Here is a 26,906-nt window from a genome sequence, read left to right on the forward strand (position 1 = left end):
CGTTACTTTACTGATTACTTATTTTCAAAAGTAATTAATTACTTAGTTACTTAGTTACTTTTTAAAAACATGATTTACAACCTGAAGAGGTGATAAAGTGATAGATCTTTCAGCCCAATTCTACTTTTTCTACATAATCCATCATACAAAATGTAATCAAATGGAAAAGTCTCTTTTTAAAACTTGTTTTATCAGTTTTAATCTTTTAACTTTATGCATCAAGCAAAACATTTAATTATATGCAACATTCTCTGACTTGAATAAATTAGTTTAACATTTAAACCTATTTTCTACACATTCCAGCACATAAAATAAAATATTTTTTGTGTTTTCACTCACTCTTTCAAACAGATGCAAGTAAAACACAGCAGAAAATAAATAAAGTCAAAGACTCAGCGGTCCTTTTGCTCTATTTTCACCTGTAAAGCAGGAGCAGGGTAGGCGGAGGGTTACCCTGGTGTAGGTGTGCTGCGGTCAGTTGAAGAATCCGCGCGAGTGTCTCTGTGAGTTTCCCATCACGTCGTAGCTACTCGGTGCTTGCTCGGAAGTTTAGGGGTTTTTTTCGCTGTAAAAAGAAGTTTTCTTCCCACGCACGATGAACGCTAATGTTTTTGTCACTTTTTATGGAATCAAACTCAAAGTAAGGTCAGTACTTCCACACTTTAAACGCTGCACGCTCATACTCTCTCCCGCACTCAATATATGATCCATTGTTGATCTGCACACAGCTGCTGTCACCAACGTCGCACTTGCTTACGTCACTGTCATGAGACATTCTCGCAAAAAAAATCACGGTTTTAGTAACGCAGTAACGCAGCGTTCCTACGGGAAAGTAACGGTAATCTAATTACCGATTTTGCAATAGTAATCCCTTACTTTACTCGTTACTTGAAAAAAGTAATCAGATTACAGTAACGCGTTACAAGTAACGCGTTACTGCCCATCTCTGGTCCCAACACTGCTAAGGATATACCACACAAAGTTTAGATGAACAGAAAAATCAAGGTTTGCGTCAAATTCAGTGATCCATTAAGTTTACAAAATGTCTATCATCATGGTTAAAGTAATATATACCTGACTAAACATCACAGTCGTAGGAAACAGAGTATGAGTCTGAACCGGGGTTAAAAACAGCCAAACAAAAACCAGCAGTCTCCTGTGACTTCTTTCCTAAATTGTAGCTCAATAAAGTCACCTCGCTGGCCTGTTTTCACCTTTCATAAATGTTACGGCCTCTTTAAGTCTGGTATGCGATCTTTCTTGTTATTTGCTCAAAGACTGACTGTCTCCACACTAATGCTGAACACCATACAAAAAAACAACACATACAAGCAATAAATTGCTTTTTCCCCCCTGGGTTGTCTGTTAAATCAGCTCTTGTTCAGGACGAGGAATGTCATCTCTGCTTGTTGAGGATATTTTCCAAATGTCTGCCTTTCAAAGATATATTTCCTTGGAAAAAGTCAACCAACCACAGGTCTTCTCAGACACTTAATAGAGATCTCTATTTATAAATGATCTGGATTCTTTCAGTTTGTTGGTGTTTGTGCTCTTTCTTCTTCCTCTCTTTGTTCTTGTCCTCTTTACTCACCTCTTCTATATACAGAGCACACCTCCCTTTGCACTGTGACTACCCATTCATCTATAAAGCAGTGAAGGTTAGCTGTGGGCCAGCTCTTCGATTTTTTCCCCCCATAAATTCAGCTGAGAAGGTAAGTGACATATCTTTGAAAGACCAGCCGAGAATGTGCATTACAAAGTGGAAGCGTGAGGGATATTTGGCAGAAAGAACAGGGCGAATATTTAGAATTTCTTGTCACCAGAAATTACTGGGAAAAAAATGTCGTCCTATAGGTGTTATGTAAGCAAATTCAGATGGGGGTAGAAATGCCGCTGTAGGTGTGCTAACAAAATGAAAAGCATGAATCACATGGAGACGTAAACTTTATGTGACACTCTATGTATATATATATATATATATATATATATATATATATATATATATATTTATGCTACATTTAAACAAATATTAAACTGCAGATGGTCTGTTGCTTGTGTGACATTGCTTAGATGTAGTGTGTGTTACGTCCTGTAGTAAGAACCAGACATAATGAAAAAAAGAGCTGCTTTATTGCTCAAATGCTACACCTTATATAAACTATCTTGTGTGTTTATAGATTTAATAGCAATACTTTACATCCACTGCTGTGAACTAGATGGAACATAGGCATGCAATGAGACAGAAAACCCACAGAATACGATCTACACTGTTTTATAAATTGAGATTTTATATATTTTCTACCGTACTGTCCAAACGTCTTGAGCTGTCACTCATTTCTTTGTATTTTGCTTCATGTGGAGTTAGATGTTCATCTCAGTTTTTTAACCCTCTTCAGGCAGACATTGCAGATTTGCAACAGTTAAGACCTAACTGGCTGTGGCTACAATGTAGCTTACCATCACCAGTGTGTGAATGGGTGGATGACTGGATGTGTAAAGCGCTTTGGGGTCCTTAGGGACTAGTAAAGCGCTATACAAATACAGGCCATTTACCATTTACTATCTAACAACCTGATTACCCCACATACATGTTTTATGAGTTTTTTTTACTCAGAAGTACCACTGCAGGACTTGGTTGTGCATTAGCAACACAAAACTTAATTCGGGCCTGAGAGGGTTAAAGTGCTTTTGAGAAATGCTTTTGTTTCTTAGTTTTCTTTGGACATCAGCAGCTTTTTCACTGATGTTCATTCCTTTTTTCAGAAATTTTTTGTTTGTTTGTCAAGTCACATCATTCCTATGTAAAAGGGCACTTAACCAGTGTTGTGTCCGCACATAACAGACTACTTATAAAATACCACATTTTTATATTGTATCTTTAGGCACTTGTTACTAGAAGCCTGTTGCAAAAACACTTTAAAATAAATTGTTCCCGTTTCTTTGGTGAATCTATGAAAAAAGATAACACAGTTTTGACAGACAGCATTTTTGCAAGGTGATTCCCAAAGAGTTATTAGCTGAAAGGTTTGCAAATCTTAGCTTATGTGTCCTTCAACAGTTTAAGGGAAAAAAAAAAGAAGAAGAAGAAGACGAAGAAGAAGAAGAAGACTTAACAAAAACTGTCCAAAGGAAATGGTCTAAGTGGAAGGATGACAGTATGTGTAGTGCAGGTCAGGAGAGAGGTAGAACAATTACTATATACAGCCAACTGTAAAACATGACGGAGGCTCTGTCATGGTTTGGGTCTGAATCCCCAGTTGTGTTGGAGATCTTGCCAAAGTTGACTAAATTATGAACACAGAAAAGCACAGCCAGATTTAGATCCATCATGAAACATCTGGAAAAATTCTCATCTGCAACATCTTCATTTTTCAGTGAAAACAACAACAACAGCAAAAAAAACATTGATAGAAAAACACTATCAGTAATAGACTGGCTTACTCAGAGCCCCGACCTCAATATTATTGTGTGGAATCACTAACAAGAACAAAAGGCAGTCAAAGCATAACTCTGAATGTCCTATTACTGAGAATAGCTTAAGGGAATTAAAAGAAAGCTTGTAAAAGCATACCTGAAATATGTAAAAGAGATCAGACAGTGTTGAAGAATTAATGTGGTCAAACCAAATATTACAATACAATACAATCTCACTTTATGTCCAATTTTCCTTGCAAAATATAAAGAAATAAAAGGTAACACAAGATTGTTGTTGAGTCTGTATATTACTATTCTTTAAAGGTAACTTATTATATTCATTAAAATACTTAAGAAAATACTTAATTCTATGCTTGCAAACAAACAAAAAATCCCTGTTTATGTTATATGCACTTTTTATATACTGCCTAAAAAAGATTATTTTAGCTTTTGAGGGAAACCTTCCTCTGATTTGCTCCCCTTTATAAACAAAAGCTGCGAACAGCAGATGGATGGGACGTCTGTGGTCACAGTCGACGCCTGTGTGCCTGGTATGACCATAAAAAGAAGATCCACTCTCGGTGACATCGAACAGAGACAAGAGTTGACATAAGAATATAAAAGATGGACACGATCCACTGGTTTCGGAAGTTCTAGTTTGAAGCCTTAAAATCAGCATTTCTGGCATGTTGGTTGTAAAAAAGCAAGACGACAGTGAGACTGAGCTTACTGTAAAACCATACGCTCATTGGCTAATGACTGCTGGTTGGCATGTTGTGAGTAAATGATCATGTGGTTTCATCTCAAACATAACTCTCCATTAATAAACACGGTAAGACCAAGATTTATCAAACAGTCTTAATTTGTTGTGTTACCCCAAACGAGTGGCTAAAGTAATAAACTCAGCAGGACAGTGTTTACAGAGGTGAAACAAAGGCGCTTTTTTCCAGGGACTTTAGGACCAGTCTTTTTTCAACCAGAGCTATCACCATCTGGTGGCTTTCAGATAGAATGCAGGTTTAAAGCGCTTCACATTAGCTTCAGTTTTCAATCTGGAATTACCGTCCATCTTTTACACTGTCTATGTGTAATAAACTGTGTGAAACAGCAGACTTTGAGCAGTTTGTAGACTGAGCTTTTGCCTCATAGTCATTACTTGCACTTGCCTATCACAGTGGCGTGATACTTCTTAGACGTTTCCTAGATATTTTTCTATACTGAGTGAAAGTGGTATTATTGCAGAGTGTAAAGCTACAGACTGGAGCCACCAGGAGTGCATAGAGCATAAAAGTAATTGCTTTGGGGATTCTTTAGTTCTGAGCAGCTCATGTAGGTGTAACTGTAGGTGGCCAGTGGTTTTGTTCCTATAGTGTATATCTGCACGTGTTGTGTGACCATACAACTTGCACATTATAAAAGTGATGTCAGAGTGACATCAGCACTGACACATGTCAAGCAGTTGCAGGTGCGTGCTTACAAATGAATTTCAGTGCATCATAAACATGACTGGCTTTTTCTAACACTAGCACTAATTGTAAAAATTAAAAAAATAATTTGTTAATTTTGAAGCATATGAAATCTTTCTTTGGGGAATATAATATTTTCATTAAACCCTTTCATGCATGAATTATGACTTAAGTATTTTTATTCATCTTTATGCATGAAAAAAAGATTGTTGAACTTAATTTTTTTAAACATGTACTTTTCAAAGAGTTTTTTTTACATGTCCACTTAGGTGGACAACATACATTTTGACTTGTGAATTTGACAAATGAATACACATCAGTGTCTAATGTAGTGGTTTATGTGCAAGCATAACATCAACACTGACACAAAAACAAGAAAACCAGCCTTTGAATAGCTGTCCACTGTAGTGACCACTATGTGTGAAAGGGTTAATATTTCAGAATTATAAACATGACTTCTGCCTCCTTGAACTCTTGAACTGTTGTTTGAATGGACTTCAGAAAAACGGGAATAAAAGATTTTCCTATTGGCAGATTATCAGCATGCACTTTCAAATTCTTCAGAGTCATCTCTGTTGTACATTTATAGGTTATAAGTTCTATCTGGAAATTTGTGTTTTATCCCTAATGAGTAATTTAAATGGCTTCTTATGAGGTAAAGCCACCTATAAATACCAGCCAACTCATAAAAATTTATTTTAATGAAATATTTCTGAGTTTTCCAGGATCAATATTTACTTAAATTTGTTTTGTTTCACATTAAAGTTGAAGTCTGAAGTCCAGTGTTAATATAATCAAATTACTTTTTTGTAAACTAGAAATCATCAACTCAGCTGGGCTGAAAGTGGGAAAGAGTAGCAGCTGTGTTGTATCGGTAGGATTGAATTTACTTACATCAACTTTTGACGAAAACACATTTATGTGTCAAATAAATCGAATATATTTGATACTAGAATGAAAAAACCTGAGTATTTGGAGAATAAATTCTTTACTAGTAATTCAGAACAAATTTTCTTTGGCTTCTTATTTTTTTATGTAGCCTTTGATAGCAGATTAAACCTCATTCAACCCCCTCTCCCCACCCGAATGTTGCTACCTGTGACTCATACCCTTTTTAGTTTCCATGGTTACTCCCATGTCTATCTGACCAAGGGTACATCACATCAATAAATAATAATTGCATCCTCCTCTGCATCCTCTCTTCCTGCCCATTACCGCTTCAGCTCCTCTGATACTCTGGTCTTCAGTTCCTTCTTTCATGTCTTCCAAACAACTCTTCACTCCCAACTCGTCCACAGGGTCCTGATGTTCTTGAGCCCCATACTTTGCAAAATCTTCCTCTCTCAACCTCACATGAAAACTCTGATGCTTGTGCTCAGTGATATGAATAAGGTCAAATTAAATCAGGAGTTTTTTCTTCTTCATATCAGTTTTCATTATTTGTGGCAGAGTGCACCATCCCCACCATCCCCCTCTCTTTAATTTGATACTCACCACCTGAGGGTATCACAAGAAAACAAATCTCCAAAAGAATAAAAAAAAAGAAGAAGCAAAAACACAAAAAACAGTTTTTCAAGTTGATAATTAAAAAACAAGTGTAACAAATCAAAGAGGAGCAGTCACAAGTGGCAGGATGCACACCTCCAACTCCTCGGCAAGACCAGAGTCATATTGTCGCTCTGTTCATCATAGTGATGTCTGTGTAAGCATTCATCCAGATCAGGGTAGTCTTGAAAGCTTGATGTTGTGAAGATGTTTCACCTCTCACCTTTTAGGCTTCTTCAGTTCTGAGAACAAATGGTATATAACCCTTATGCAATGTAACCGGAAACTCCTTTTAAACCTACATCGTAACCTTCCACAAAACCTGATGTGCACCTCCGGAAAAATGTCACTACAAGTCGGGTCGATGCAGCCTGCACTGAACTGAATGGTCGTGTGTAGAGTTGAGAGGGGTTTCCGATTACATCCTAAGTTGGGATATAGATTTCCTGCAGATCATATAAGTCAAGATTTTGAGGTTAAAAGTGAAAGCAGTGTGAGATTGCCCAGTTTATCATGTGACCCATTCAGGTTAACTGAGACAAAAGTGTGAGTGGGGTTGAAGCACTTAGGAAAGGAGAAAGGACACTCTTTTAAGGATACCAGTGTTCACATTTTGGATTGAGAACACAGAAATGGTTTGATTTCAAAGTGTAACGTTGAAAACTGGAGGCCATCTATGTCGGATGAACAGCGGTGTTGGCTTACAACACCAGCTGTCAATCACCTACAATGCAGTCTTGAGATTCCCTTCCCAGCACTTCAGACCCCGCACACCGGCCAAAAAACCCAAAACAACCAACAGGTGTTACCAAACCAACCAAGATTAATATCGTCTGAATTCCAGTCATACTTCAATTAAATGCATTAAGTACTCTGATCTGAGTATAAATTTGACATTTATCAACAACAATGACTGCAGTATTTTTAAGCAGGTCCTTAATAAATGCAAAACCTCAGGGGTGTGTATTTATATACACAATTCTTTTAGGCCAGTCTGCATTTGCTGATGCTATAACTTCTGCCCACTGCACTGTTGCTTACATTTCTTGCCTTTGGCTTCACTAAACCGTTTTTTTTTTCATTTTCTCCACTTGTGTCTGTGCTGATCTTTTTTTTTTCTTTTTTTTTTTTCAAAATTTCCTCCCTCAGCTTCAGAATTGCTTTCATCGGAGAAGCATTTTACAGCCTCGTTTCCCTGGAACCAACAATCATTTTCATCATCGACAGTATATTATTAGGCTCTCGTCTCCTTTTCACTCCTTAGGATGAGTTCCATTTTTATCTTAAAACCCTGTCCCACCATCTTTCCATCTTTTGTACTCTATTTCATCTAACATAACACTGGGAATGTTTTTTTAGTCTAGGTTCCTCTGTTTGATGAGGTCTTATTATTTTGGGAAGGTCTTTGTGCATGTCTTACTTTAAAGCTTTTCAAGGACCTTCCAAGTTTTCAGATTGGCTCTTGAGTTCTTATTTTATCATCTCATTTTGGAGATAATAGGAAATGAAACTAAGTTCATGGCAGAGTACAAATACAAGGGGATGGAAAAAACTCTGCAGAAGGCTTAACTTTAGAACTGGATGACCAAGCCTGCTGTAAGAAATGTCAAGAACATCCATAATAAATCCATCTTCATTGACTTATTATATATGGCTATTTTTTACTTTTTTATTTTTTTGCATCTTGCAGTATTTCCATGGCAACCATCACCTAACTAATATTTTTGAAAAAGTTTCCTCTCAACCTGGGTCTTCTCTGGAATCAATCCCAAAACACTCTTTATTCTTCTGGAGGAAGTAATTCAAGTTAATTCACATGGATCAGGCTCAGTGTTACTAAAATGGGAAAATGTAATGATTTATTGTTCAACAAACAAACAAAAAACTATTATTTATGGATTTTAGAAAGTGACAATGACACTTTTACAGTCCCTTTAATTGTGTTAACACGAATAAATAGTTTGCTAAACAGAATTAAAAATAACTACTTTGACATTTACAGAGATAAAAGAGAAATGCAACAATAACTTACAAACAGCTGGACAGCAAGATGACCTTGTACCTAAAATAAAGCGCTTCTTCAAACGTCAAACATTGTCAGATACCCTATTCTACTATTAAATGAACTTTCATTTATACTCACTGGACACTTTATTAGGTGTGCCTAGTACTAGTGCTTTTACTGTGTTGGACCCACTTTTGCCTTAATTCTATGTGGCACTGATTCAGCGAGATGCTGGAAACATTTTTTTAGAGACTCAACCCAATTTCAGATCATTCGAAGCTTTGTAACATGGCTTGTTATGCTTCTAGAAGCAGCCTTTAGAAGATGAGTGTAGTGTGGTAATAAAGGGATGGACATGATCAGGCGCAATACTCATGTAGGCTGTGGCTTTAAAATGCTGCTAAGTTGATATGTCTGTGAAGGTTCTCAGTCATCCAGGTCATCGTAGTCAAAGGAGCTTGCAATAAAAGCGTCTGGACTTCTTTAAGTTGCTTGAAGACGTTTCACCTCTCATCCGAGAAGCTTCTTCAGTTCTAAGGTCAAATGGTGGAGAGTCCCAGATATAAACCTAGTGGGAGTGACCCCCCACAGAGGGGCAAAAGGACCCCCTGATGATCCTCTAATCGCCTGAGCCAAGGTGGGAAACTGGGCGTGGGTCCCAATCAGCCAGAGTTTCGGGTGTGTTCATTGTGAAACCGGGCCCCACCTTATCATGCGAATTCCTGAGGTCAGATGGCCCAGGATGTGAGTGGGCGTTAAGGCGTCTGGGAAGGGATCTCAAAACTGGATTATAGATGGCAGAGAGTTGGTGTCGTAAACCCCCGCCTCTGTTCAAAGATGGTCGCTCACAGTGGACATAGATGGCTTCTTTCACTCCTCTTTCAAACCATCTGTCCTCTCTGTCCAAAATGTGAACATTGGCATCCTCGAAAGAGTGTCCTTTATCCTTAAGATGCAGATGGACAGCTGAGTCTTGTCCTGTGGAGGTGGCTCTTCTGTGTTGTGCCATGCGCTTGTGAAGTGGCTGTTTGGTCTCTCCAATGTAGAGGTCTGAGCATTCCTCGCTGCACTGTACCGCATACACCACATTGTTAAGTTTGTGTTTTGGCGTTTTGTCTTTCGGGTGAACCAGTTTCTGTCTGAGTGTGTTGCTGGGTCTGAAATACACTGGGATGTCATGCTTGGAGAAAACTCTCCTGAGTTTCTCTGATACACCGGCTACATAGGGGATGACAATGACAGACAGAAACTGGTTCACCCGAAAGACAAAACGCCAAAACACAAACTTAACAATGTGGTGTATGCGGTACAGTGCAGCGAGGAATGCTCAGACCTCTACATTGGAGAGACCAAACAGCCACTTCACAAGCGCATGGCACAACACAGAAGAGCCACCTCCACAGGACAAGACTCAGCTGTCCATCTGCATCTTAAGGATAAAGGACACTCTTTCGAGGATGCCAATGTTCACATTTTGGACAGAGAGGACAGATGGTTTGAAAGAGGAGTGAAAGAAGCCATCTATGTCCACTGTGAGCGACCATCTTTGAACAGAGGCGGGGGTTTACGACACCAACTCTCTGCCATCTATAATCCAGTTTTGAGTTCCCTCCCCAGACGCCTTAACGCCCACTCACATCCTGGGCCATCTGACCTCAGGAATTCGCATGATAAGGTGGGGCCAGGTTTCACAATGAACACACCCGAAACTCTGGCTGATTGGGACCCACGCCCAGTTTCCCACCTTGGCTCAGGCGATTAGAGGATCATCAGGGGGTCCTTTTGTCCCTCTGTGGGGGGTCACTCCCACTAGGTTTATATCTGGGACTCTCCACCATTTGACCTTAGAACTGAAGAAGCTTCTCGGATGAGAGGTGAAACGTCTTCAAGCAACTTAAAGAAGTCCAGACGCTTTTCTTTGCAAGCTCCTTTGGCTAAGTTGATACTAAAGGTTCCAAAGTGTGCAAAAAGATATCCCCTGCTCCATTACACCATCCCCAACCAGTCTGACCTATTGATACAAGGCAGGATGGAGCTATCATGCTGTTTACATCCAATTCTGACCCTGCCATCCAAATGTTCCAATAAAGATTTAGATTCATCAGACAAGGGAACACTTTTCATATCTCTTTTCTTGAATTTTGATGAGCCCGTGCAAACTATAGCCTTAGTTTCCTGCTCTTAGCTGACAGGAGCAGCACCCAGTGTGGTCTTCTGCAGGTGCCCGTCTACTTCAAGGTTTAATGTGTTGTACATTCAGAGATGCTCTTTTACATACCTTGGTTGTAATGAGTGGTTATTTGAGTTACTGCTTTCCTGTCAGCTTGTAGCTGTCAAGACCAATAACATTGCAATGTTCAGAATCCATTAAATCACATTTCTTCCTCAACAGGTCATCTTGAGCGCATCTACATGCTTTAGTGCACTGGATTGCTGCCATATGTTTGGCTTATTATATATTTGTGTTCATATGATGTACCTAATAATGTGTCTGGTGAGTGTATACAGCACTTTTCTAGTCTTACTGACCGCTACAAGCCATGTTTAAATGTTCATTCGTACAGCACTTCAAGCATTTAGCATTCAGTTAACCTAAGTTGCCACTGAACTGTGGGAGGAAGCCAGAGAATGTGGAAGAAACGGATGCAGGGAGAGCTTGCAAACTCCACCGAGAAAAAAGTGGTGACAATGACCAGCAAACTTCTTGATGTTGTCATGGTCCTGGGTCGTGTGACCCAGCGTTCTGAGTTTTTCTTGTTTTTTGATATTCATTATATTTCATTCTTTTGGTTTTAGCTTCTAGGTTTCTTTAGTTCCTTGTTTATTGGAACCCTTTATGTCAGGGGTGGGCTACTCCAGGCCTCAATGGTCGGTGTCCTGCAGGTTTTAGATATATCCTTGATCCAACACAGCTGATTCAAATGACTAAATTACCTCCTCAACATGTCCTGAAGTTCTCCAGGGGCTTGGTAATGAACTAATCATGTGATTCAGGTGACCCAGGGTGATATCTAAAACCTGCAGGACACGGCCCTCGGGGCCTGGAGTTGCCCACCTCTGCTTTATGTGGTCACACCTGTGTTAAGTATTCCCTGTTGGTTCGTGTCCCCATGTTGCCTGTTTTTTATTGAAAGGTCTTGTGTTTCTTTGTACTGCGTATTTAGTCTTACACTCCGCCTTGTTGTCATTATGTTTCATTCTAGTCAGCTGTGTACTCATGTGTCTCATGTGTCTCCACTTCCCCTGATCACCCCATGTGTCATCACCCCTGATCACCCCTCATGTCAGGTTTCAGGACTCTGTGCAGGTCATCTTCATGTTGCTTGTTCATGTATAAGTTCATAGTCCTTCATGTTCCTGCACAAAGTCATGTTCATAGTCATCACAGTCCCCTTGTCATTGTCTTCCTAGTTGTCATAGTCAAGTCTCAGCTTTCTTAGTTTTCAGTTCTCCCCAGTTTAGGTTCCAGTTTAGTTTTGCCTCTGTGCTTGCTGCCTTGTTTTGTTGACCTGATTATCAGCCGTAATGAAAAGCTTGCTTTTTGTTCAAGTTAGTTGTGGTCTGTGGCCTGTGTCTGCTCCTGGGTCCTCACACGCCCACACACGGTCTGCCCCTGCAAACCGTGACAGATATGCAGCAACAGTGGTAACCACTGCAGCACTATGATGCACAAGAAAACTGGTGGGGCTGTGGCCTGTAAAGTACTTTCATGATTACATTTGACGTTTTTTCTTGTGTTCTGAGGTGTGAACATATGCACATTTTTTAACAATCCTTTATTTTTACTATTTTTGCCTATTTTTTCCTCTTTTTACTTCAGACTTTTTTGTTTTTTTAATCTGTGCCACAGGCGAGGAGTATTCAGCACATTCAGACCACAATTTCCACCAACTACAGTTCACAAAAGTGAATCATCACATGTTAAAGATGGAGCAATTTGTGGAAATGTCAGTAATCCATGAAATCCATGATGTGAAATGTATGTAATTACTACAATTGCTGAGATGCAGTTACTGCCCCCCCCCCCCCCCCCCCCCCCCCCCTTACATGTGTATGTCAAAGGATGACTCACACCTTATTAAACTTTATATTAACCCTCAACAGCTTAAAGTTTCTTGAGCTAATGAGGTAAAAAGGAATAGCTTTTCGAACAGGATATTTTATTATTGGTTTTATTTTATTAGTCCATGAAATTCTCAGAAAACGCTATGCATTTGGTTTGTACTCAGTGACCCCATCACAGCACGTCACACTGTGCCTGAAAGCCCATAAAGAGAGAGAGCCGAGTGTTTAGTAGAAGCGATAGGTAGGGGTTCATCACTCTGAAGCCAGGTTCACAAATAGTTGAGTTGAGAAAAACATTTCTCAGTGTTAATCCAAAGAATTTGGGGATTTTATCACCTGCAGTGCATAATAACATTGCAAGCGTTACCAGAGAAATTTCTGTAGACAATAGATAAAGATGAAAACAATCTCCAGGCCCTCAGGTGGCACTGTAGTGGAAATTACTGCATCGGCTCAAGAAAGCTTCTGAAAAATATAATCAGAAAAATTGTTTTTGTCTCCACAGTTGCAAACATGTAAAGGTTGTTGAGCGCTCGCAAGAGTGTGGTTCTTCTCTCCCTCATGAGCATATATTAAAAAGCAAAACTAATTTTCAGCATTGCTGTGCCGCTTTCCACTAATTAAACGTGGGGTTTAAAAGTTTTGCAAATCATTCCATTTACATTTTAAACGGCAACCAAGTTTTCTTTTAAAAGAACATTTATACAACAGGCGGCTTAGAAATACAACATAACACAGTTATTAAGCCGATTTTACCTTAAACTAATTTATTGATGTTACGGCTGTGGCCATAAGAACACTGTGTGGGCTGTTTGTTCTGTGTCTCTTTACTGTGCTTAAGACTCTCTACAGGTACCTCCCCTAATGAAGAGTAGTGAGCTGATTGGACCATGGAACAGGTGACCACATTCAAAAAGCCGCTCTGACAGCTCCAGAGAGAGAGAGAGAGAGAGTGTGGAACGAGCGAGTAGCCTGACAGCCGTCGCAGTCCTGACCCTGGTTTTCCCAGCCTGCGTTTATCTTGTGTATTTGTGGGAGTGTGAATTGTAAGCTTAGGCACTCGTGGGCTGAAGCGGAAGGGGTGAGCTGCCTTTTCTTTTGGAATCGTTTTCTCCTGTTTTCTTGGTCAGGGAGCGAGGGATAGCTCTGTCATTTGTTTGTTCTTTTTTCTTTCTTAGGGTTTAGTTAGTCTTTTCTGGTGGGACTTAGTTGGTTTTGTTTATTATTTTGGCCTGGGCTCACCCCGGAGCTATGCTTCTTGTCCTTAAATAAAATCACTTTTTTTACTTACAACTGGTTTGGATGTTTGGCTTGGGAACCAGGGCGGGGATTTGGTCTCTCTCTCCTCCAACCTTATGTGCGTCCCTACCCGCCTAGACTAGGGGCGTAACATAAATGGGGGCTCGTCCCTTTTCGTTCGTGTGATTGGTTCGTTTCCTTTTTGCGTTTGTGGTGGGGGGGAAACGTCGTGCGCGAGTTTTGCGGCTCTGGAGTGCGCGGATGCGGTTGGGTGTCTGCGGTGTTGTGTTTTCCTTTTTCGCTTTGCTCGTGATGTCGTTTGACATGGATGATTTTGCGCAACGTCCCTCCATTGAAAAGTTGGAGCGGTGCACAAAAGCAGATTTGTTGGTAGTGGCTAACTTATTCAGGGTGGATGTTCCGTTGAATGCTAAGAAGGCGGAAATTAAACACTGTTTGGTGGAGAGACTGGTGGACAGGGGAGTGTTTGGGGGGCAGAAAACCTCGCCGAGTGGGTCTGGGAGTTTGGAGACGGCAGTGGGGGCGGAAGCTGCTGGGGCCGTCCCGAAGCCTTCCAAGGGGCGGATGCCGTCGGGGGCGGAAGCTCCTGTCGCCATTCAGTCTCCTGTATTTGACCCGGCTGGCCAGGTTGGGGCGGGTTTGGTGACGGAGGATCTCAGGCTTGCCCTTCGCTTGAAGGAGGTGGAGTTGGCGGCTAAGGCTAAGGAAGTCGAGCTCATGCATCTCCGCATTCGAGCTATGGAGCTTGATCGTTCTCGAGCGAGTGACGCTGCTCCCGTTCCTGTAAGTACACTCCCCGACACTCCCACCATAGACCAGTTTAACGCTAGCAAACAGGTTGTTTTGGTACCTCCTTTTAGGGAAGGAGAGGTTGACTCATATTTCACTGCTTTTGAGCGCATCGCAACCACTTTAAAATGGCCAAAGGACGTCTGGAGTCTGTTGCTGCAATGCAAATTAATGGGAAGAGCGCAGGAGGTCTGTGCGAGTCTTTCTATTGCGGACAGCTTGGATTATGAGGTTGTCAAATCCACTATTTTGCGGGCTTATGAACTTGTCCCAGAGGCGTATCGACAGAAGTTTCGTGCCTGTCGCAAGTTTGATAGTCAAACGTTTGTGGAATTTGCACGTGAGAAAACTGTCTTATTTGACAAGTGGGTGGCTGCCAGTCACGCGGAGGACTTTACTCAGCTAAAGGAGTTGATCCTGCTGGAAGAGTTCAAGACATGTCTCCCTGAAAACATTGTCGTGTATCTTAATGAGCAGAAGGTGGGGTTACTGTCTAAAGCCGCGGTCCTTGCCGACGAGTTTGTGTTAACTCATCGTGCTGCACTTTCGACAGAGCGCCGTGAGTACACTTCCTCACCTCGTCCTGTCAGAAGTTATAGGGTTTCCCCTAAGCGCCAGACACGTTCTGCTGCTATTCCTATGTCAGATCGCAAATGTTTTTATTGTCATGAAATCGGGCACCTCGTTGCTGCTTGCCCATCACTACAGCGCAGGGAGCAGGCCAACACGGTGAGGAAGCCGAAAAGTGTGGGTTTCGTTCGTTCTATGTCAGCTTCCACTTCACCTAGCAATGGAGTGGGAAGTGAAGGCTTTGATGAGAGCTACCGCCCTTTTGTGTCGGAGGGGTTTGTTTCGTTGAATGAAAAAGAGGAGGATCGGGTGCCGATCATGATTCTGCGTGACACTGGGGCCGCGCAGACTCTTATTTTGAAGGGTATTCTACCTTTTTCTGATGACTCTTTTTGTGGTTCGGATGCTCTTGTCTGGGGTGTAAAAATGGATGTACTACGTGTGCCATTGCACAATGTGTTTCTTCAATCGCCGCTCGTTTCGGGTTCGGTACCGGTTGGCGTGCGCGACCAGTTGCCAGTGCCCGGAGTTGCGATGATTCTGGGGAATGATTTGGCTAACGGAAAAGTGTTTTCTACCCCGAGAGTGGTTGAGATACCGGTGCCTGATATTTCATTACCTAACCCTGTCGCTGAGGAGCATTCCTCCTCTGTTTTTCCTGCTTGCGCGGTAACTCGTGCGCATAGGCGCAAGTACGGTGACGTGGATTTATCTGATTCTTTTCTCTGTGCTGGTGGTGGTCCGGAGTCTGAATCTGAAACCCGTGTTCCACTGACGGGCGACTCTGAGGCGATGCTGCCTATCAGCCCATCAGTGACACCTCAACTGTCTTTGGAAATCAACAAAAAGGAGTTGGTTTCGGCACAGCAGAGTGACCCAACTCTTGTGAGTTGTTTTTCCGCGGCCAACTCTAGCGACCAGTACCCTCGTGTTTATAGTGTCGAGGATGACGTGTTGATGCGTACTTGGTATCCGCCTACAGCTGGTGATTTGGGTTGGAATGTGTTTAAACAGGTTCTGGTGCCTCAACAGTACCGACCCAAAGTTCTTGGTCTTGCCCATGACAGTTTTTCTGGACATTTAGGTATTAGGAAAACCTATCACCGCATTCTGCGTCATTTCTTTTGGCCAGGATTGAAGAATGACGTCGCTCAGTATTGTCGTTCTTGTCACACCTGTCAGATTAGTGGTAAGCCTAACCAAGTCATTCCACCCGCTCCATTACACCCTATTCCAGTTTTAGGGGAACCTTTTGAACACATCCTCATCGACTGCGTTGGTCCGCTCCCTAAAACAAAATCGGGTCACCAGTACCTCTTGACTCTGATGTGTGTTGCTACCCGTTTTCCCGAGGCAATTCCGTTGCGCACCCTTAAGGTTAAACCAGTTGTTAAGGCATTGGTGAACTTTTTCTCTATCTTTGGTTTACCAAAAGCTGTTCAAACTGACCAAGGCTCTAATTTCATGTCTAGGATTTTTGCTCAGGTTTTGCAGTCACTTGGCATTAAACATCGGAAATCTAGTGCCTATCATCCGGAGTCGCAAGGTGCGCTCGAGCGGTTTCATCAGACATTGAAATCGATGATGCGGAAATTTTGCCTTGAGTCTCAAAAGGAGTGGGATGAGGGGTTGCCGCTGCTTCTTTTAGCAGTGAGAGAAAGTGTGCAGGAGTCGTTAGGATTTAGCCCTGCTGAGCTGGTGTTCGGTCACACAGTGCGTGGCCCCTTGCGATTGCTTAAGGAGAACTTCCTGTCCGACACTGTTGCCCCTAAGGAAAATGTGTTAGACTATGTGAGCTCTTTCAGAGAGCGTTTGCATAAAGCGTGCGCAATTGCACGGGATGCTCTCAGTGCAACACAAGGTAGGATGAAGAGGAAGTTTGATGTGAAGGCTGTGCAGCGAGAAATTTGAGGTTGGTGATAAAGTTTTAACACTTTTACCAGTCCCTGGATCTTCCCTCCAGGCCAAGTTCAGTGGTCCGTATACAGTGCAGGCGAAATTGAGTGACACGGATTATGTCATCGACACCCCAGAGCGAAGGAAAAAGTGCCGTGTGTGTCATATTAATATGATGAAGCCCTACTTTGCTGGTGGTGTGTCAACAGTTGCGACTGTGGGGGTGCCGGTTTCCGAAACTCGGTATGACCCAGTAGGTGACGATTTGGTTTTCGGTTGTGCTGTGGGCTGCGCACGACTTAGGAATTCTGAAATCCTACGTGATTTAAGGTCACATTTAACTGGGGTAGACGATGATGTCCGAAATGACGTGTGTCGGTTGATTGAAAATCATCCTAATCTTTTCTCGGACACTCCATCCTGTACCACCGTGTTGGAGCATGATATCGATGTGGGGGACCATCCTCCAATCAAACAGCGTGCCTACCGGGTGAATCCCACTAAGCGTGCTCTTTTCCAGACAGAAGTCTCTTATCTGTTGGAGAATTGTCTTGCTGTCCCTAGCTCTAGTGCGTGGAGTTCCCCATGTCTCCTAGTGCCTAAAGCGGATAAGACCCCACGGTTTTGTACAGATTTTCGGAAGGTGAACAGTGTGACCAAGCCTGACTCCTATCCTCTGCCCAGAATGGAGGATTGTGTTGATAGGGTCGGTTCTGCGACCTTCGTTACCAAGCTGGACTTGTTAAAGGGCTATTGGCAAGTTCCCCTAACATCACGTGCGGCTGAAATCTCTGCTTTTGTTACTCCTGACCATTTTCTCCAGTACACTGTCATGCCTTTCGGGTTGCGCAACGCTCCCGCCACATTTCAACGGCTCATGAATATCGTGCTGGGCGGCGTCTGCAAGTGTGAAGTGTATTTGGATGACATTGTCGTCTATTCAGACACCTGGTCAGAGCATATGGAGACACTCACTGATGTGTTCCATCGCTTGGAAAGGGCATCCCTCACCCTCAACCTCGCCAAGTGTGATTTTGGTAAAGCCATGGTAACGTACTTAGGAAAGCAGGTGGGTCAGGGGCAAGTGCGCCCTATCTCGGCCAAAATCCAGGCCATACTGGATTTTCCTGCCCCTCAGACTAGGCGTGAGCTTCGCCGTTTCCTCGGCATGGTGGGCTACTACCGGAGTTTCTGTCAAAACTTCGCGGACGTGGTCGCACCTCTCACTAGCCTCACTAGTGTGTTGAGACCTTTTGTGTGGACCTCTGCGTGTCAGAGTGCGTTCCGGGCTGTTAAGACTCTCCTGTGCAGTGCGCCAGTGCTGGCCGCCCCTGATTTTGCACGCCCTTTTAAGTTGGAAGTGGACGCCAGTGCAAACGGGGCAGGTGCCGTATTGCTGCAGGAAGACCATCATGGTGTGGATCACCCAATCGGCTATTTCTCAAAGAAATTCAATGTCCATCAGCGAGGGTACAGCACGATTGAGAAAGAGGCCCTCTCTCTGCTGTTTGCATTGCAGCATTTCGAGGTGTATGTCGGTGGCAGTCCCTCGCCTGTGATTGTTTATACCGACCACAATCCCTTGGTATTCCTAATGCGGATGCGGAACTCGAACCAAAGGCTGATGAGGTGGTCCCTCCTGGTGCAGGACTTCAATTTGGAAATCCGTCATAAAAAGGGCACAGAGAATGTGTTAGCGGATGCCCTATCCCGTGTTTTCCCTTAAACATGACTGTCCAAAACATCTACAAAGGAGATGTCTTTGATTTTGGGAAGGGGGGTGTTACGGCTGTGGCCATAAGAACACTGTGTGGGCTGTTTGTTCTGTGTCTCTTTACTGTGCTTAAGACTCTCTACAGGTACCTCCCCTAATGAAGAGTAGTGAGCTGATTGGACCATGGAACAGGTGACCACATTCAAAAAGCCGCTCTGACAGCTCCAGAGAGAGAGAGAGAGAGAGTGTGGAACGAGCGAGTAGCCTGACAGCCGTCGCAGTCCTGACCCTGGTTTTCCCAGCCTGCGTTTATCTTGTGTATTTGTGGGAGTGTGAATTGTAAGCTTAGGCACTCGTGGGCTGAAGCGGAAGGGGTGAGCTGCCTTTTCTTTTGGAATCGTTTTCTCCTGTTTTCTTGGTCAGGGAGCGAGGGATAGCTCTGTCATTTGTTTGTTCTTTTTTCTTTCTTAGGGTTTAGTTAGTCTTTTCTGGTGGGACTTAGTTGGTTTTGTTTATTATTTTGGCCTGGGCTCACCCCGGAGCTATGCTTCTTGTCCTTAAATAAAATCACTTTTTTTACTTACAACTGGTTTGGATGTTTGGCTTGGGAACCAGGGCGGGGATTTGGTCTCTCTCTCCTCCAACCTTATGTGCGTCCCTACCCGCCTAGACTAGGGGCGTAACAATTGATGTCCACTACAGTGGGGAAAATAATTATTTGATCCTTGTTGTAAGTTTGCTCATTTACAAAGAAATGGTCAAAGAGAATGGTAATATGCAAAGAGATCAGAGAAAGATGTTTAGCAGAATAAATATTAGGATATTATGAGTATATTTAATGGATGAGTATCTGGATTTTTCTGGGTCCAATCTTGTCCGTTTACAGAGATATCTCAAAAACATCATTGCCTCAGATAGTACCTTATTTTTGGGCTTTTATTTCAGTGAATCTCTAATTTTTCTGGACCAAACAAACAACCAAGGAAATTCAGAAAAAACCCATTGTCAGGGGTGGGTCTGTTACCAGCATTTTCAGGTTATATGTTGAGTTCTTACAGTGGGGCAAAAAAGTATTTAGTCAGTCACCGATTGTGCAAGTTCCCCCACTTAAAATGATGACAGAGGTCAGTAATTTGCACCAGAGGTACACTTCAACTGTGAGAGACAGAATGTGAAAAAAATCCATGAATTCACATGGTAGGATTTGTAAAGAATTTATTCGTAAATTAGGGTGGAAAATAAGTATTTGGTCACCTCAAACAAGGAAAATCTCTGGCTCTCACAGACCTTTAACGTCTTCTGTAAGAAGCTTTTCTGTCCCCCACTCGTTACCTGTATGAATGGCACCTGTTTGAACTCATCATCTGTATAAAAGACACCTGTCCACAGCCTCAAACAGTCAGACTCCAAACTCAGCCATGGCCAAGACCAAAGAGCTTTCGAAGGACACCAGGAAAAGTATTGTAGACCTGCACCAGACTGGGAAGAGTGAATCTACAATAGGCAAGCAGCTTGGTGTGCAAAAATCAACTGTGGGAGCAATCATCAGAAAATGGAAGACATACAAGACCACTGATAATCTCCCTCGATCTGGGGCTCGACGCAAGATCTCATCCCGTGGGGTCAAAATGATCATGAGAACGGTGAGCAAAGATCCCAGAACCACACGGGGGGACCTGGTGAATGACCTGCAGAGAGCTGGGACCAAAGTAACAAAGGTCACCATCAGTAACACACTACAACGGCAGGGAATCAAATCCCGCAGTGCCAGACGTGTTCCGCTGCTGAAGCCAGTGCATGTCCAGGCCCGTCTGAAGTTTGCCAGAGAGCACATGGATGATACAGCAGAGGATTGGGAGAATGTCATGTGGTCAGATGAAACCAAAGTAGAACTTTTTGGTATAAACTCAACTTGTCGTGTTTGGAGGAAGAAGAATACTGAGTTGCATCCCAAGAACACCATACCTACTGTGAAGCATGGGGGTGGAAACATCATGCTATGGGGCTGTTTTTCTGCCAAGGGGACAGGACGACTGATCCGTGTTAAGGACAGAATGAATGGGGCCATGTATCGTGAGATTTTGAGCCAAAACCTCCTTCCATCAGTGAGAACTTTGAAGATGAAACGAGGCTGGGTCTTCCAACATGACAATGATCCAAAACACACCGCCCGGGCAACAAAGGAGTGGCTCCGTAAGAAGCATTTGAAAGTCCTGGAGTGGCCTAGCCAGTCTCCAGACCTCAACCCCATAAAAAATCTGTGGCGGGAGTTGAAAGTCCGTGTTGCTCGGCGACAGCCCCAAAACATCACTGCCCTCGAGAAGATCTGCATGGAGGAATGGGCCAAAATACCAGCTACTGTGTGTGCAAACCTGGTAAAGACCTATAGTAAACGTTTGACCTCTGTTATTGCCAACAAAGGTTATGTTACAAAGTATTGAGTTGTATTTTTGTTATTGACCAAATACTTATTTTCCACCCTGATTTACGAATAAATTCTTTACAAATCCTACCATGTGGATTCATGGATTTTTTTTTTTTCACATTCTGTCTCTCACAGTTGAAGTGTACCTCTGGTGCAAATTACTGACCTCTGTCATCATTTTAAGTGGGGGAACTTGCACAATCGGTGGCTGACTAAATACTTTTTTGCCCCACTGTATGTCATATCCTGGGATAATGCTGAGTTATAGGATTATTATTTGTTTGCCTTGAGTTTAGTCTAGTTTATGTTTTAGTGTCATGTATTTCTTGTCTGCGTGTTTTATGTTGTCAGGCCTGTGTCACGTCTATGTCTCTTAGGGTTTCCTGTTTTATTTTGAAAGTCTTGTGTTTCTTTGTTCAATGTGTTTAGTTTTACTCTTCCCCTGTGATATTGTTATGTTCATTTGTGTCAGCTGTTTCCCCACGTGTTCAGCTCAGGTCTTGCTCATGCTCATGTTTTTCCTCATCGTTTCTTGCATGCACCTGCTCTGAATCACGCTCATGTTTTATGTCACAGTGATAGTCTAGTTTTTTCCAGTTTAGGGTCTAGTGTAGTTATCTCCCCTCTTTGCTTTGCTTTGTTTGTGTACTCTTGTTATCAGCCACAATAAACGGCTTGCTTTTTGTTCAAGTCACTTTTCACTTTTTTGGGTCCAGTATTCACTCTACACACAGTCAGCTCCCGCTGCCTGTGACACACAAGTTGTGAATTTATTTGCAAGTCCATCCATCCTCATTCGCTTTGTCCGGGGCCGGGTCGCGGGGGCAGCAGCCTAAGCAAAGAGGCCCAGACCTCCCTCTCCCCAGCCACCTCCTCCAGCTTATCCGGGGGAATACCAAGGCGTTCCCAGGCCAGCCGAGAGATATAATCTCTCCAGCGTGTCCTGGGTCTGCCCCGGGGCCTCCTCCCGGTGGGACATGCCTGGAACACCTCACCCAGGAGGCGCCCAGGGGGCATCCTTGTCAGATGCCCGAACCACCTCAGCTGGCTCCTTTCGATGTGGAGCAGCAGCTGCTCTACTCTGAGCCCCTCCCGGATGGCCGAACTTCTCACCCTATCTCTAAGGGAGAGGCCAGCCACCCTTCGGAGGAAGCTCATTTCTGCCGCTTGTATCCGCGATCTCGTTCTTTCGGTCACTACCCACAGCTCGTGGCCATAGGTGAGGGTAGGGACGTAGACCGACCGGTAAATTGAGAGCTTCGCTTTTACACTCAGCTCCCTCTTCACCACGACGGACCGGTGCAGCGTCCGCATTACTGCAGCTGCAGCCCCAATCCGTCTGTCGATCTCCGGCTCCCTTCTCCCATCACTCGCGAACAAGACCCCGAGATACTTGAACTCCTCCACTTGGGGCAGGAACTCATCTCCGACCCGGAGTGGGCACTCCACCCTTTTCCGGCTGAGAACCATGGCCTCAGATTTGGAGGTGCTGATCCTCATTCCCGCTGTTTCACACTCGGCTGCGAACCGTTCCAGTGCGAGCTGGAGGCCCTCACCCGATGAAGCCAACAGAACCACATCATCTGCAAAAATCAGAGATGAGATTCTGAGGCCACCAAAGCGAAAGCCCTCCGCCACTTGGCTGCGCCTAGAAATCCTGTCCATAAAAATTATGAACAGAACCGGTGACAAAGGGCAGCCCTGGCGGAGCCCATCACCCACCGGGAACGAGTCCGACTTATTGCCGGCAATGCGAACCAAGCTCTTGCAACGGTAATATAGGGATCGAATGGCCCGTAGCAATGGGCCAGACACCCCATATTCCCGCAACACCTCCCACAGGACACCCCGAGGGACACGGTCGAATGCCTTCTCCAAGTCCACAAAACACATGTAGACTGGTTGGGCAAACTCCCATGCACCCTCAAGTATCCTGGAGAGGATAAAGAGCTGGTCCAGTGTTCCGCGACCAGGACGGAAACCGCATTGTTCCTCCTGTATCCGAGGTTCGACTAACGGACGAACTCTCCTTTCCAGCACCCTGGCATAGACTTTCCCAGGGAGGCTGAGGAGTGTGATCCCCCTGTAGTTGGAACACACCCTCCGGTCCCCTTTCTTAAAGATGGGGACCACCACCCCGGTCTGCCAGTCCACAGGTACTGCCCCTGATCTCCACGCAACATTGCAGATGCGTGTCAACCAGGACAGCCCTACAACGTCCAGAGCCTTCAGGAACTCGGGGCGGACCTCATCAACACCAGGGGCTCTGCCACCAAGGAGTTGTTTAACTGCCTCAGTGACCTCGCCCCCGGAAATTGGTGGGTCATTCCCCTCATCCCCAGACTCTGCTTCCTCCTCGGAAGACGTGTCAGTGGGATTAAGGAGGTCCTCGAAGTATTCCTTCCACCGCCTGACAATTTTCTCAGTCGACGTCAGCAGCGCTCCGCCAGCACTATACACAGTGCAGGTAGAGCACCGCTTTCCCCTCCTGAGACGTCTGACGGTTTGCCAGAATCTCTTCGAGGCAGTCCGAAAGTCTTTTTCCATGGCCTCTCCGAACTCCTCCCACACCCGAGTTTTTGCTTCAGCCACTGCCCGAGCCGCATTCCGCTTGGCCTGTCGATACCTGTCGGCTGCCTCCGGAGTCCCACAGGCTAACCAAGCCCGATAGGACTCCTTCTTCAGCCTAGTGGCTCCCTTCACCTCTGGTGTCCACCATTTGGTTCGGGGATTACCACCACGGCAGGCAAGTCATTAATTGAAATTAGTTAGGAAAACATGACTTAGCAGTTAGATGGTCATCAGGTTTGCACACATCTCAGTGGGTATTTTGCCCACTTCTTATTAAGAAACTCTGTAAATCCTTTATGCTTTTTGGATTCTATGTGGCAACTCAATGTTTCAGCTTCTATATAGGGATTTTCTATAGGATTGAGGTTTGGAGACTGCCTAGACCACTCCATTGTTTTAATGTGTTCCTTCTTTAGTCACTCCTTTGTTTCCTATTTCTATGCTTTGGTTCACTGTCATTCTGGAAGACCCATCCATGACCCATTTTCAGTCTTGTAGCTGAAGGAAGGAGGTTCTTGTCCAAGATTTTATGTACATGTACAGCCCCAAAGCATAATGTTTCCACCTCTGTGCTTGAGTGTGACGACGGTGTTCTTTGGATCAACATATCAAACAATTCATTTCTTTGTAAGTGAGCAAATTTAGCAGGGATCAAATGATTACTTCCCCAACTTTAGATCATGTGTCTTTTGTTTTTTTAAATGTGCCTTAAGGAAAGTTGAAAATCTATTTTCACTTGCAGACTTTCGCTCAAAGCAAATAGTTAGTGGGAATTCGGTTTGGCAGATCTTGGAGGCGCTGGCCGTGACACACTCACCCTCCCTTTGCTATCACCTCTGCTCATGTGTTACGTCAGTTCAAGTCTGTGGGAAAAGCATCTCAGCTCTCTAATTAAAAAGCCTAATTAAAACCAGAGGGATGATCTTCCTCTTAGTCCCGTCTGCCCACTCAAAACAGAAAGAGGGAGGGTTGAGAGGCAGTGAATCGCAGCCATGAGAAACCTCTTGTGGTGAGGTTGTCAGGAGTGTGACAGACTGATGTTCCACTGGGAGCCTAAGCTAGGCGGCACTGAGATGAGCGTTGTCGTCGGGAATGCTACTGTAACAGCCTCTTCATATTCTAACAAACTAATCAGCTACTTTATGTGGAAAAACATCTCCCGTGAAGGAAGTTTGAAATGAGTAAATTGTGCCCAGTAGCCAGCTGCTGCCCTGCAGCACAGCAGCCCCCAAAGGCCCAGTTAGTCCAAACCATGCTTGCAGATCTTACACTCCTTAAACTGAGTTCTGTGTTTGTCTTCTTCTCACCTCACAGTTTGGATGAAATAAACAAATCATGATCGTCCCTTATTAGTAACAATTAAAATGCCTTAAATGCTCATGGTGTGGTCTTGTTTTGTGCAAATAACATTTCATCCAGGAGTGAGAAGAATTGATTTATTGGGATGAAACCAGCAAAACAAGGACAAATACATATCAGCTGAGAGTACCAAGAAGCCATAAAAGTTCATTCTGTTCTGTGTTAAAATGTCACTGGTTTTATGAATTATGAGTAATAGTCACCAGACTCGTGAATCACAACATGTTCTGCCCTATAGCAGCTGTAATGGACTCCAGCTCCCTGATTCTGAATTTGATAAGCATTTCAGCTTCTGGAAAAGGGCAGCAGATAAAATTTTAATGTTACGTGGAAATGCTCATTATTTGTTTGATTTGAGATGTTTTACACGACTGGACGGTAAATGCATCAAAGAAAATCTTTATTTTTTAGGGAATTTGATTTACTACATAGCTTACTGGTTAGACAGTGGCATCAAAGTGCACTTTAAACTCTATCCTCAGGAGTCCGTCTTGTCAGTTTTGCTGAAGATGTTGATGATGTGTAAAATATTAATTCAGAAGCTGTCTGAACTGTGCTGCTTGATGTATTTCTCAAGAAATTCCACAAAGCAATTTAATTGTTGGTTCATGCATAGAAACAAACAAAAGCTGTCTTTACTTTTTTTTTTTTTACTTGTTACTTTTTCACTTTATGAGTTTTAAAAATAATGTTGTTTTACTGACATTTCAGTTATGGCTATTGTGATTTGTCCTAACCAAAATATTGTTTGAATGTTCTCTTGATAGAACTGTTATGTCAGGCCATGCTATGTAACTATAAATCTCACAGTGTGTCTAAAACCTAGGAGGAAAAATATTTCAGAGCCACATATTCTTACATGCTAGTCTTGGTATCCGGGGATATATCGACCAGGGCCTCTGCTCCTGACCCTTACAGAGCCTCTTGTGGGTGGTGAGCCTGCAGGAAGATGGGGCCATGTTCCTTTTTTGGGCTGTGCTCGGCCAGGCCCCACGTTCCCCCGGACAAGCTGGAGGAGGCGGCTGGGGAGAGGGAGGTCTGGGCTTCTCTGCTTAGGCTGCCGCCCCCGCGGCCGGGCCCCGGATAAACGGAAGAAGGTGGATGAATTGATTCCTGTATGTTCCGGTATTGAATATTGTTGCATCCAGTTTTTTCATGAGTTTTACAAACATTTTTTCCTTGAATAAAAAGAGAATAAAAGGTGCATTGAGGTTATATAGGTATATAGAAAGCCAGTAACAGACTAGCCTTTCCTCTTAAGCACTTAAGAGCTCTGCTAGTTTATTCACTAAGTATATAGAGCAGAGTTCATACTTTGTGTATCACATGTCAGTGAAAACACAAATCATACCTGTTTCCAACTTTAGTAAGATAGACCACGAGCCGCAACTGAACAAGCTGCTGTCAGTGGTTAAAAACAGTATTTTAGTGGTGAGTGGGCAACCCACCCACATGTCCCTCAGATCAGAGGTTTTTGGTTAACCTGAACTAAGAAGGGACCTAACAAGTCCTTCTATGTGTGAGCTATTAAGTGACATCTGTCATCTCACACACTGCAGCCAGTTCCTTGCTTTTTTGTGTTTGATATCCAGGGCACTGTCTGTGGTGCTGAAGTTTTGGTGCAGGACTGTCACTGTTGATCAGTGTTTCCTTAAGCAAAAGCCCCAACATTGTTTTGATGTGAAGCTGCTTTTTTTGGTCAAGATAAATAAATAGTGCCACCAGAATGTTGGTGTGATTTTTATTTATTTTTTCTTGAGTAGTAGCAATTAGCACAGTGTGGCGGAGGTGTGGTCCCTGGCTCAGCTGCAGAGGAGGCGTGGTGCA

At 43.5% G+C, this 26,906-nt stretch overlaps 1 long non-coding RNA gene across 1 annotated transcript; it reads left to right on the forward strand.

Moving 5' to 3' along the window:
• Window positions 1–507: 507 nt before the first annotated feature.
• LOC143421690 (uncharacterized) lies at window positions 508–26,906 on the forward strand. The gene is made up of 3 exons (XR_013101253.1): window positions 508–645; window positions 1,607–1,712; window positions 25,998–26,906. It is a non-coding gene; the product is annotated as an uncharacterized LOC143421690 (long non-coding RNA).

This window comes from Maylandia zebra, linkage group LG13 (genome assembly GCF_041146795.1).
Source record: "Maylandia zebra isolate NMK-2024a linkage group LG13, Mzebra_GT3a, whole genome shotgun sequence".
Lineage (NCBI taxonomy): Eukaryota > Metazoa > Chordata > Actinopteri > Cichliformes > Cichlidae > Maylandia > Maylandia zebra.